Genomic DNA, 11,316 nt, shown 5'->3' on the forward strand with positions numbered 1-11,316 from the left:
TCCATGATGTAAATAAGAAAGAAATCCTGAAATTTTAGATCTTAGATACTATACCTATCTTTACCAAAAAATTAATTTATTCATGTATTCATGCAAAAAAACTTTACTGAGCACTTACAATAGGCATGGTGTTGGGAGAAGAGCTATATTTGATTTTTCTTTTGCCATATGTTGGCACTGCAGATAGGGAAAGCTCATCTTTTCAAAAACACTTATATTTTCCTCCATTATTTACTGAAGTCAGCAATCCTTGAGAGAAAATCTTTATAGGAAATACTTCAGGTGGGGTCTTTTATTCAGCTAATTTTAAAGGCAAAGATTTTTCTCTTTTCATTGAGTTTATGGGAAGGAGGAGCTACTGTATTTAACAACATTTAATGCTATTAATTTTAATAACAAAAATTATATAAGCAGTTGTCAAACTTTAATTATATAGGACTAATTGGTTCTACCACAAATTTATGCTCTCCAAACACAGGAGGCCTTCATAGTCAGGTAATAATCTTTTATTTACCCCTAACTAACTCACCACTACATTCCCACAACACTTGGTCTAAGTCTTTATTATTCTACCCATGGCTTCAACCCTGCCCAGCTCTCTCTGACTTGACTTAGAAGACCATGGCCAAATTCCTTTCTTTTCATCTCAAATTTCCCATGCTTCTGTCCCAAAAGAGCCCTTCTCTTGAACAGTCCTATCTTAAAGATTATGTTCCCATCAGCATCCCCATTAGTTAGCCTCTCCCATTAGTTCCCATTACCCTCTCCCTTACACTTTTGATCTCTATCCTTCACTGGTTTCTTCTCCTCCACTTATAAGGTAGATTCAGGTGTCCCTATACTAAGACATTACTTTCCCTACACCATGCCCTACCTTCGATGTAGCAAACTCTCTCTCTCTCCCCTTCATCCTACTTATTAAAAAGGAAGTCTGTCCTCGCTGCTCTCCATATGCATCACCCTCCCCTATTCAATCCCTCACAGCGTGGGTACACTTCCACCTGCCTCAGGATAATCAAGGAAAGCCAAGTCAAACCCAACGGCTCTTCCTTCCCTGCACCTCCACTCGCTTGGGGCGTGATGTAGGAAGGGTGGTACTCCCTCACCTTCCCCAGCTTCCATGACACCACACTACTGCCACCGCATTCCTCCAACCGCCCCTTGTTTAATGCTCATAACCTCTTTTTTCTCTTTTCCCCTCCAACCCAGATGTCCTCCAAGGAGCCTACCCTTAGCCTTTGCCTCTTCTTGCTCCACTCTCTTTATCAGTCATTCCTGAGACATTAAGTGAGTGAGTGAAGTCGCTCAGTCATGTCCAACTCGCTCAGTCATGTCCAACTCTGTGGACTGTAGCCTACCAGGCTCCTCTGTCCATGGGATTCTCCAGGCAAGAATATTGGAGTGTGTTGCCATTTCCTTCTCCACGGGATCTTCCTGACCAGGGATGGAACCCGGGTCTCCTGCATGGCAGACAGACGTTTTACCTCTGAGCCACCAGGGAAGCCCCCCTGAGACATTAAAACTGCTCCTAAATAAATGACTTACAAATCTCTCTTTGTCGCTCTAACCTCTCTCCAAAACCTATACCTGTACTGGAGTCCCTTCATTTGGACAAACCTGTCAGGCTCAAAATGAAACTTCTTTATAAAGAAGTTTCCTCATCCTCCTCTGAAGGAGGATTTCTTGACAATGACCCAATCATTCTCACAGCTGAGCCTGACAATGACCTTTGATCTCCCTGATCAGTGTTCAGATTATTCTTGTACCCTGTCTCTTGAGTTTGCTCTCTCCCTTCACTCTCACTCTCTCATTTCCTCTGACCCTTAATTTAACAACAGAGCTTATCTTGTCTCCCTACTGCCATTCTTTCCTCATTTCATTACATCCAGCACAATTCAAGATTGTCACTGTGAAGCTCAGTTATAGTTCTGTCAACCTTCATCCTCAAAAACCTTCCAAGGCTCCCTGGCAGTAACTGAATAAAATCCACATAAAAGTTGCCCCACAACCTTGAATGACTGTCTTTTTCTTATCTCTTACTTCATCTCTGGGCATCTCCTATGCTTCAGCACACACCATTCTTTTTACCCCCCCCCCCCAGTTTAATTGAGAAAGAATTTTAAGCACACCGTTCGGAGAAGCCTGGTAGGCTACAATCCATGGGGTCACAAAGAGTTGGACACAACTGAGCAACTTCGTTTTCATTCTATTTCCTGAATGGGCACACACTTCCCACCACCAGGCCTCTGCTATGCTGTTCCTCCCACAAATATGCCCTTCGTTCCCTGCCAGCTCAAAACCCACCTATTTAAATCTCAGCTCAAAAGCTCATTCTTCCAAATCTTTCTTGATTTTCTTCCTTCTGAAGTCATTGTTGTATCACATGAACTCCTAGAGCTCTACAGGCATATAGCTTTTTCAGCACTTCGCCACTTTCCACCATTTTTACTTGCATGACCTGTCTCTCCTTCCTGGCCATGAACTTCCTCTGGGCAGGATCTAGGTCTCCTTATTTTTCAAATCTCCAGCCATCATAACATTTCTCAAACTCTATCCAAAGGTATACACTGCCTAAGATGTTGTAGGTAACAAGTAAATATTTGTAAATTAATGATTGTAACCTAAAGGGTTAACTCTGGATTTTAGTGGTTGAAAGTCTCTCAATTTTAACAACAATTACTTTTTCTTTATAGGATGTAAGTTCAACCTCACCCACGGTACCACAGTTTATTCCTTTTGACCCCACAGGTCAATTTTCAGATGTCTTTTATTCCCAAATCTTCTAAAAAACAAACTTCTTTAAGTGACCCAATAGTGGAAAAGAACAGAATTAATGCTCCTTTAAGAAAGAAAACACATCCATGCAAAACAAATGACTTGCTTCAGGCTACAGCAAAAGGTACAACTATTTACAGACTGAATTACAGGATTCAAGCTGTATCATTAACCTTAATAGTGCAATCTTTAGAAAGCCAGGCATTGAATTTTAAAAATTATCACAGGTTAGAAAGGAAATCACTAATTCCTGAGTCATCAATTGTGCTGTTGTATAATTATTCTTTCTTTAAACAGTTTATTTACCTTGATAATTCCTAATATTCTTAAACTTTATGGTAAGACATTTATATCTCTGGATTTTACTTGCACATATAAACTTTTCTTTAAAAAAATAGCAAAAACCTCTTAGAATGCCTTTTACATTCCAAAGTACTTTTCTCAGAAAGAAATTGGCAGAACTAATAAGAGAGTTAAGGACTAAGATTCCAAATTCATTTTTATAAATCTATTGTAAAACTTTGGATGCGATCCAACAACCTCACATTAAAATTTTAGAAGGCTTGACTTGAAGGACATGAGGAAATTTATTTTAATGTGCACAGCTCCAAGAAAACCTGGTCTACAGATCATCATTAATTAAGAGAAGACAAATGGGAAGACAAAAAGCATATGTGGACAGCCCTGGTTCTATTATTTTCAATGCAACCTCTGTAAAACATAACAAAAATTTTTTTAAAAGAGAAAGAAACATCTGATGCCAACATGTTGTATACCTACTTGTGTAGCTATGACTGCTATAGGCTTTTCAAGAGGACTGGGGCAGCCAGTTTGGATTCTGACAGCAATGCAGTAGAATTTAAGGTGTTATGATTCAAATATGTTCTAAGCAGGTTAATCTAGTTCCACAACATTTTAATAAATAAGTATCAAGATATAAAGTGTAAAGGTGCATCATTCTTATAAACACTGCAGGAGAAAAACAGGAGCTGGGGAGTCAAACTGCAGTGGACGCACATATGAATACAATATCTCCCTTCGTGTCTCTCTCAACCCAACCCCACATAAGCGGATCTTTATCACGCAGAGACAATTAAACAGCTATAGACCCTGGATGCAATTCTGTGTCCTGGCTCCCACTGGGTGACTTATTGCCAGCCTGACATTCTCCAAATTTTCTACTTGCAGGCTACACTGGCTAGGAAAGCATTCTCACTAACCTGGGACCCCATCACTATGAAGCTTGGGGGATTTTAGTTCCCCAATAATACATGGTACCACCTAGCCATTGTGAAAGCTTGAAGAGTGGATGCCACTAGCATTAGAAATAAAGTATCCCTTTTCCTAAGGAAAACGCCCTGCTTGTGATGCTGACCAAGGGGTGGGCGGGGGACCAGTTTCTCAATGATTTTTTTTTTTCTGTTAAAATACTACCCCCTCATCTCTCATACACACCTTCAGAGTTCATTCTACAAGATTCAAGATAAAGACCATATTCTTCAACCGTAAGATCTGCAGTGTTTAAATGTGGACCGAGAAGGTTTAGTTGACATTCAAAGTTGTGGGGACAGTGGCCATTAGACCCTTCTCCTTCAGGTCAGACAAGAGAAAAACAATAGAAATTGCAGAGTCAGGGCATCTAAGACCCTTACAGACTAGGAGCTGAGGAAAGAAGTGTCACAGGATGGAAGCTCCCTTCAAAACCTGACTGCCAGCAAGCCCAGGAAAGGTAACCATTATACTGTTTCCCTGCCATGTGCCCAAAGCCACATGCACACTTCCACATCCCCATCTCAAGCGACATGTGAAGGAAAAGGGGAAATGAGGGGAAACGAAGGGAAGTGAGAATCCCTACAGCCGGCCATCCCCAGGCGGGAGCAGAACAGAGACTGTGAACAGAGTTTCAGGGAAGAAATAACATTGTCCCACAGTCAGCGGGTGACAGCAAGTCAGGGCACCCACAGATCTCTGGGTTTGGAGAGCAGTTTGCAGTCATACGAGTACACACACACACATACACACATAGATTCACACACATGGGATTTTACAAATCCGCACCCACGCCTCTGCCTCCCTCCACACTCACACACCAAGTGCATCCTGCTCACTTCACCGTTGTCATCACCACACTCTTTCTCCCGGAGAGTCCGCCGAGAGCTGAGGGATCCTAGCGGGGATTCCTGGAAATGTCATCCCCCAACACCTTCGGTCCGCCACCCCCATCCCTTCGACTCTACCTTTTACACACACACACACACACACACACACTCCTGCCATGACTGTCATCAGACTCACCGCTGCCCCGAAAGCACGGCATGTCAGCGCGCACAGGACACCAGGCGTCCGTATCCTCAACGCCCCCTTCCCCCGCCCCGTTAGCTCGATGGCTCTAGGCATTGCCTCCCTGGATGTCGCCGGCTGTCCCCTCTCATCAGCACTATTGTTCCCTGCAGGCGCCCGGGGGCGCCCTTCGGCGAGGACGGGGGCCCCGTCGGGGACAGCATCAGCGCCGGGACCCCCCATTCACCCAACCCTCCCTGGAGGTGGTACCTTGCCTGACAGCTGGGTCCGCGGGCCCGCAGGAGCAGGCGGCGCTAACGACAGCGTTGGTGCCAAGTCTGGGAATAAAGCTCCTCTCCAGCCGCTCCTACCTCCAGCGCCACCATCTTCTCCCGCCGCCGCCGCCGTAGCGACCGCAGCCGCCCTCGCCCAGCTCTGGCTGGGGCTTCGCAGCAGCCGCTCAGGCCCCTCCGGTCCTGCGGCCCCACCCCCTTCTCCCCACCCTCCCGCCCCTCGTGACGCGCGCCAGGGCCGAGCCGGCAGGCTGGCGAGGGAGGGCGCCGGGGCGGGGTGGGGGAAGCGCGCGCGCACGGCGCGAGCTAGGCGCGCCCTTGCCTCCCACGCCCACCCGCGCGCACGCGCGGCGCGCGCGCACGAAGCAGCCGGGCGGCGTCCTCCACGCGCAGCCTCTGAAGCGCCCCAGCCCAAGGGCTGGTGGGCGTGAGGGGCTCTACAGCCTGTCGCTGACTGTCGCGCCTCAGCTCTGGCAGGCGCGTTCTGGCGTGCGCGGGTTCCGTCGGAGCTCCCGGGACATCCCTCTGGCTTTCGCGTCGCCTCACGGAGTGGGCAATGCGGCTGCTTCCCCGAGGGGACTGACAGGGATCTCCACCCTCTTCGGTGGAAGCCCAGAGGGTCCCCGGTTTCCTCAGCAGCAGCTGCAGCCAATGTCTGCGCTTAGAAACAGGCCGCGCTGCCGGACCTCAAATCCCGGCCGCCGCGTTGGCTCCTGAGGGGTATTCCCTTAACTGAGTTACTGCCGAGCTTTCCCGCTCCTCCAGCCCCTAAAATGATGCCTGTACTGCACTGCCTGGCAGGCACACAAGGCCCCCTAAGAAAAGAGGGTTGCTGATATGTCTGGAGCCGGCTGCAGGCCTGCGATTTCGCCACTAGGGAGTGAGCCACTCGGGTTCGGACCGGAGCGGCGCTGACCGCGTGTGCAGCCCTTGAAGGGAACTGCCCAGTCCTGCGGGAAGAGAAGAAAGCCTCTGGATTATGATGCCAGGAGTGTAGTTGAGCCTGGCTTAGGGTATCAGCCCAGATATGCCTGGGAAGGAGGAAGGCGGGGACCTTGGCAGCAGGGACCAGGTGGCAGGTGCTGTGCGTTAATGAAAAGCAGTGGGATGGACAGGCCTCAGGAGACCTGGGTTCCGGTGCCGGCCTCACCTGTAATTGGCAGTGTAATATGAGTGAAATCATTTCCTTTTTCACCGAATACTCAGTAATAATAAGAAATGATATTTGCACAAAGCCATCTTCATACATATGTTCTTATCTGGTAAAATGAAGATAAGCTCTGGTTATCCAGATTTCTTGGGAAAGGGTTCTTTCTTTTATCACACTGTTTCCATATTAAGCCGAATGCCTCCAGAAAAGCATTATCAAAGTCTTGGTTTTAGCTTTAAAATTCACGTTTCCATTCTATTCCATAAATCTCTTTTTCGCTTTAATTAAAAAATAGCTTCTCCCCCGCCCCCCAAAAAAGATCTTTTAGTAAGATTGAAATATTATGTACTAGGAAGGGGGCTTCCCTGGTGGTGAAGTGGTAAAGAATCCGCCTGCAATGCAGGAGACCTGGGTTCGATCCCTGGGTTGGGAAGATCCCCGGAAGAACGGCATGGCAACCCACTCCAGTATTCTTGCCTGGAGAATCCTATGGACAGAGGAACCAGGGAGGCTGCAGCGCATAGGGCCGCACAGAGTTGGATAAGACTGAAGCCCCTTGGCACCGCACAGCACATACTAGGAAGATATATCTATTCATCTTGTAATCTTACATATTCATTTTTTGCCCCAGCAACTATTGGATATTTATGCCAGACAAGGTCCTTGTTCTCCCAGAGCTCATAGAACAATGGAGGAAACAGATATTAAAACAATCAGATGAATAAGGGCAACTGTGATGTGTTCTCAAATGCAAAGGTGCTGAGGGTTTACAAGGAAACCTAATATGAACTACAAGATTGGGTAAGGCTCTACAGGGAAATGACTTTTCAGTTTGCCCAGGAGAGGCACTTCCAGGTAGACAGAAGGAAACGTGCAGAAGCCCACCCAGGTGCGCCTGAAGTGAGAAGGAATGAGAGATGGGCAGTTGCAGCCAGAACCTTGGGGGCCTTTTTTGAATAAGGATTTTATTCTGTGTGCCTTGGAAGGTCACTGCAAGACTGTAAGAGTTGGGAGTGAGTGATTATGATCACATTTTAGTTTCTTAAAAATGGGTGAGGGAACTATGTGAAGAAGTGTTTCATGGAGGGTTGAGACATCCATGCCTGTATATTCGGTAAATATTTAGGGTTTTCAGTTTTTACACGGACTGTTCTTCTGTTTGTTTTTAGTTACTGCCTCTGCTTCCATTCATACTAGTTTTGTGGTCTTTCTGTAGTAGTGCCTACTTTGTTACTTTTAATCTGCTGTGTTTTAGGGAAGAAATGAACTAATCTTGTGAGAATTTCAGGTTGAGTAAGAGGCTTTTTCTGTGCATACACTTGGTGTCATTTGGTTTGTTATGCTTATTTTCTACTTTTCTGTTGTGCTTACATTGAGGCAAAGTTCCTTGATTCATGAATAAGAGATACATTATTGCTTTAATAATGTAATATATTTCCCTCAATCTTGCATCACAGGATTTTTGTGCAGATTAAAGAAAGTGTGTGAAATGACTCTGCACAGTATTAAGTGCCATATAAAAGAAAGTAATCATTGTAATGGCAGCTTCAGTTCAGTTCACTTCAGTCGCTCAGTCGTGTCCGACTCTTTGCCACCCCATGAATCGCAGCACGCCAGGCCTCCCTGTCCATCACCAACTCCTGGAGTCTACTCAAACTCATGTCCATTGAGTTGGTGATGCCATCCAGCCATCTCATCCTCTGTCATCCCCTTCTCCTCCTGCCCCCAATCCCTCCCAGCATCAGGGTCTTTTCCAGTGAGTCAACTCTTCGCATGAGGTGGCCAAAGTATTGGAGTTTCCACTTTCGCATTAGTCCTTCCAATGAACACCCAGGACTGATCTCCTTTAAGATGAACTGGTTGGACCTCCTTGCAGTCCAAGGGACTCTCAAGAGTCTTCTCCAACACCACAGTTCAAAAGGATCAATTCTTTGGTGGTCAGCTTTCTTCACAGTCCAGCTCTCACATCCATACATGACCACTGGAAAAACCATAGCCTTGACTAGATGGACCTTTGTTGGCAAAGTAATGTCTCTGCTTTTGAATATGCTATCTAGGTTGGTCATAACTTTCCTTCCAAGGGGTAAGCATCTTTTAATTTCATGGCTGCAGTCACCATCTGCAGTGATTTGGGAGCCCCCAAAAATAAAGTCTGACACTGTTTCCACTGTTTCCCCATCTATTTGCCATGAAGTGATGGGACCAGGTGCCATGATCTTAGTTTTCTGAATGTTGAGCTTTAGGCCAACTTTTTCACTCTCCTCTTTCCTTTCATCAAGAGACTTTTTAGTTCCTCTTCACTTTCTGCAGGAGACCCGGGTTCGATCCCTGGGTCGGGAAGATCCCCTGGAGAAGGAAATGGTAACCTACTCCAGTATTCTTGCCTGGAAAATCCCATGGACGGAGAAGCCTGGTAGGCTACAGTCCACAGGGTCGCAAGAGTTGGACACGACTGAGCGACTCACTCTCTTTCACTTTCTAGAGACCTCTAAACTAACCGCTTACCTAATAGTCACATCTTAGAAACTCCCTCCCTTCTCCTCCCCTGAACCTTCCACAAAAAACCAGAAATGCCTGTTTTCTTTTGGTGAGCACAAATGTTGTCCGAAGTGCTCAAGTTACTCTTTGTGCCTTGGCTGACAGGAAACTCAAGCCTAATTTGCAGGTCATTGTAGGAAAAGGGTAAATTCATATGGCATTCTTATCTATGTCATAGCTCTTCCTTTGGTCTTGTTTTTCTATTCTATCTATAGTTTTCCTGTGCCTGCTTTATTGGTATTTTCTATTTTATTATAGGTATTCTTATAAGCATTTCAAATATGTGTACCCACCTAATTTTAACAAGGGTCAGAACTGCACTTCAAGGTTTCAGAAGCCAGTATATAAAACACTGGCACCCTGCCAGCCATTGTAGAAGGTACAATACTATAGAAACTGTGCCAAGTGACTTGGGTTTAAATTAGGCCTTGTCCAGGATTGCATGTGGATATGAAGTCTCTATGCATGCCAGTCTAGAGCCTCCTATATATAAGCAAGCCAAGTTTGTCTCCCAGTGGCTTATAGATAATTTCATAATTTTCTTTAGTGTGATCTCCATGTTCCCAAACTCCATCACCCTGCTCTGTACTTACAAGTATATCTTAGTGGCACAAACACTGTCTGTGACTGGTAAGAGGGCAGGGATCCATGAACTGTTACTCATTTAGGTTTCTTTTCATCAGCAAAGACCTGAAGATTCTAGGATTCACTAAATTCATTCACATTTTAAAAGAGTGTGACCATGTCTTTCATCCTCTTTTATGATTCTGGACAGCCCAAACTGGACATGTCTCATTGGATAATTTGTTATTGTTCACTCGCTAAGTCCTGTCCGACTCTTTGTGACCCCATGGACTGCAGCACACCAGGCTTCCCTGTCCTTCACTATCTCCCAGAGTTTGCTCAAACTCATGCCCACTGAGTTGGTGATGCCATCCAACCACCTCATCCTCTGCTGCCCGCTTTTCTCCTGCCCTTTTGCAGCATCAGGTCTTTTACATTGAGTCGGCTCTTCCCATCAGGTGGCCAAAATATTGGAGCTTCAGCTTCAGCATCAGTCCTTCCAATGAATATCAGGGTTGATTTCCTTTAGGATTGACTGGTTTGATCTCCTTGTAGTCTCAAGGGCTCTCAAAAGTCTTACCTAGCACTACAATTTGAAAGCATCAATTCTTCAGCTCTCAGGCTTCTTTATGGTCCAGCTCTCACATCCGTATATGACTACTGGAAAAACCATAGCTTTCATTATTACAGACCTTTGTCGGCAAAGTGATGACTCTGCTGTTTAATATGCTGTCTAGGTTTGTCATAGCTTTTCTTGCAAGGCTCAAGCGACATTTACTTTGGTAATGGTAGATTCTTTTCCTGGATTTCAAGTCCGTATCAATTGCATTCTATCTCAGGCCTTGAGTTTAAGTCTTATGAGCTGAGTCTGTGTGTAGAACAAATAATCAGCAACCTTTGGGTAGTGAGGTTTTTCTTGAGGATTTCAGCTTTGTTAGCATTAGATAATCTAGCAACCTTTTCAATTTGTTACTTTTGTCACAGAATTTTAAGTATATGGACAAAATAAACAATTATGAAATGTGTATCTCCTAAACTTCCATCAATCTTTTACACGTCGATTCTTATTTCACCAGCTTTTCCTCTAGATATACATTCTGTCCTGGTTTCAGCCAGATCCTTGTCTTTTCTATTCCTCAAATAGGTCAGGTTCCCTCTCTCTCTTCCTTGAATCACATTCACTGTACCCTTTAATGGTTCCTATCAGAATTTTGTACTGTAGCTATGTGTATCCGATGCACTGGAAGATATTCTGGTTCCGCACATAGTAATTCTACCACTGAAAATGAAGTTTCTGAATGAGAAGTGTCATGGGATCATATTGTCTTATTTAAATGGTTATGTGCCCATTCCTGAACCAACCTCCATGGCTAACAGCAAGGCTCCCACCCCCGTAGCTGGGTCAGTTCTCCCCAGACCACATGGTTAATAATAGAAAAAGACCTAAATACTACTACAAAGAGGGGGAAATGGACAGAAGCAAAGGAAAACAACCATCTTGTTCATCTCAGGCTTGTACTAGAGAAAAATAAGAAAATTTAACCCAACTGTACAATAATAAGGGAATTAGTACATAGATGAATATGTCTTTACAGTGTTATATAATGCAGCCATTAAAAATGTTATGTCCATAGATTTTTTTAATAATATGGAAGAAATACAAGCTTATGTTCTCATCATAGTTTTTAAAAATCAGGATTCAACATTAGGTAGAGA

The 11,316-nt window shown here is 44.9% G+C and overlaps 1 protein-coding gene across 4 annotated transcripts in view; it reads right to left on the reverse strand.

Moving 5' to 3' along the window:
* The window catches only part of APBA1 (amyloid beta precursor protein binding family A member 1), a 244,730-nt gene extending 239,313 nt beyond the window's left edge, over positions 1 to 5,417 (reverse strand). For all 4 annotated transcript variants that reach the window (XM_061425500.1, XM_061425499.1, XM_061425501.1 and 1 more), the window contains exon 1: positions 5,326 to 5,417. The gene's annotated coding sequence lies outside the window, so the exon portion shown is untranslated. The remainder of the gene's footprint in view (positions 1 to 5,325) is intronic.
* Positions 5,418 to 11,316: the final 5,899 nt, after the last annotated feature.

Source organism: Bos javanicus, chromosome 8 (assembly GCF_032452875.1).
Source record: "Bos javanicus breed banteng chromosome 8, ARS-OSU_banteng_1.0, whole genome shotgun sequence".
NCBI classification, from domain to species: Eukaryota; Metazoa; Chordata; class Mammalia; order Artiodactyla; family Bovidae; genus Bos; species Bos javanicus.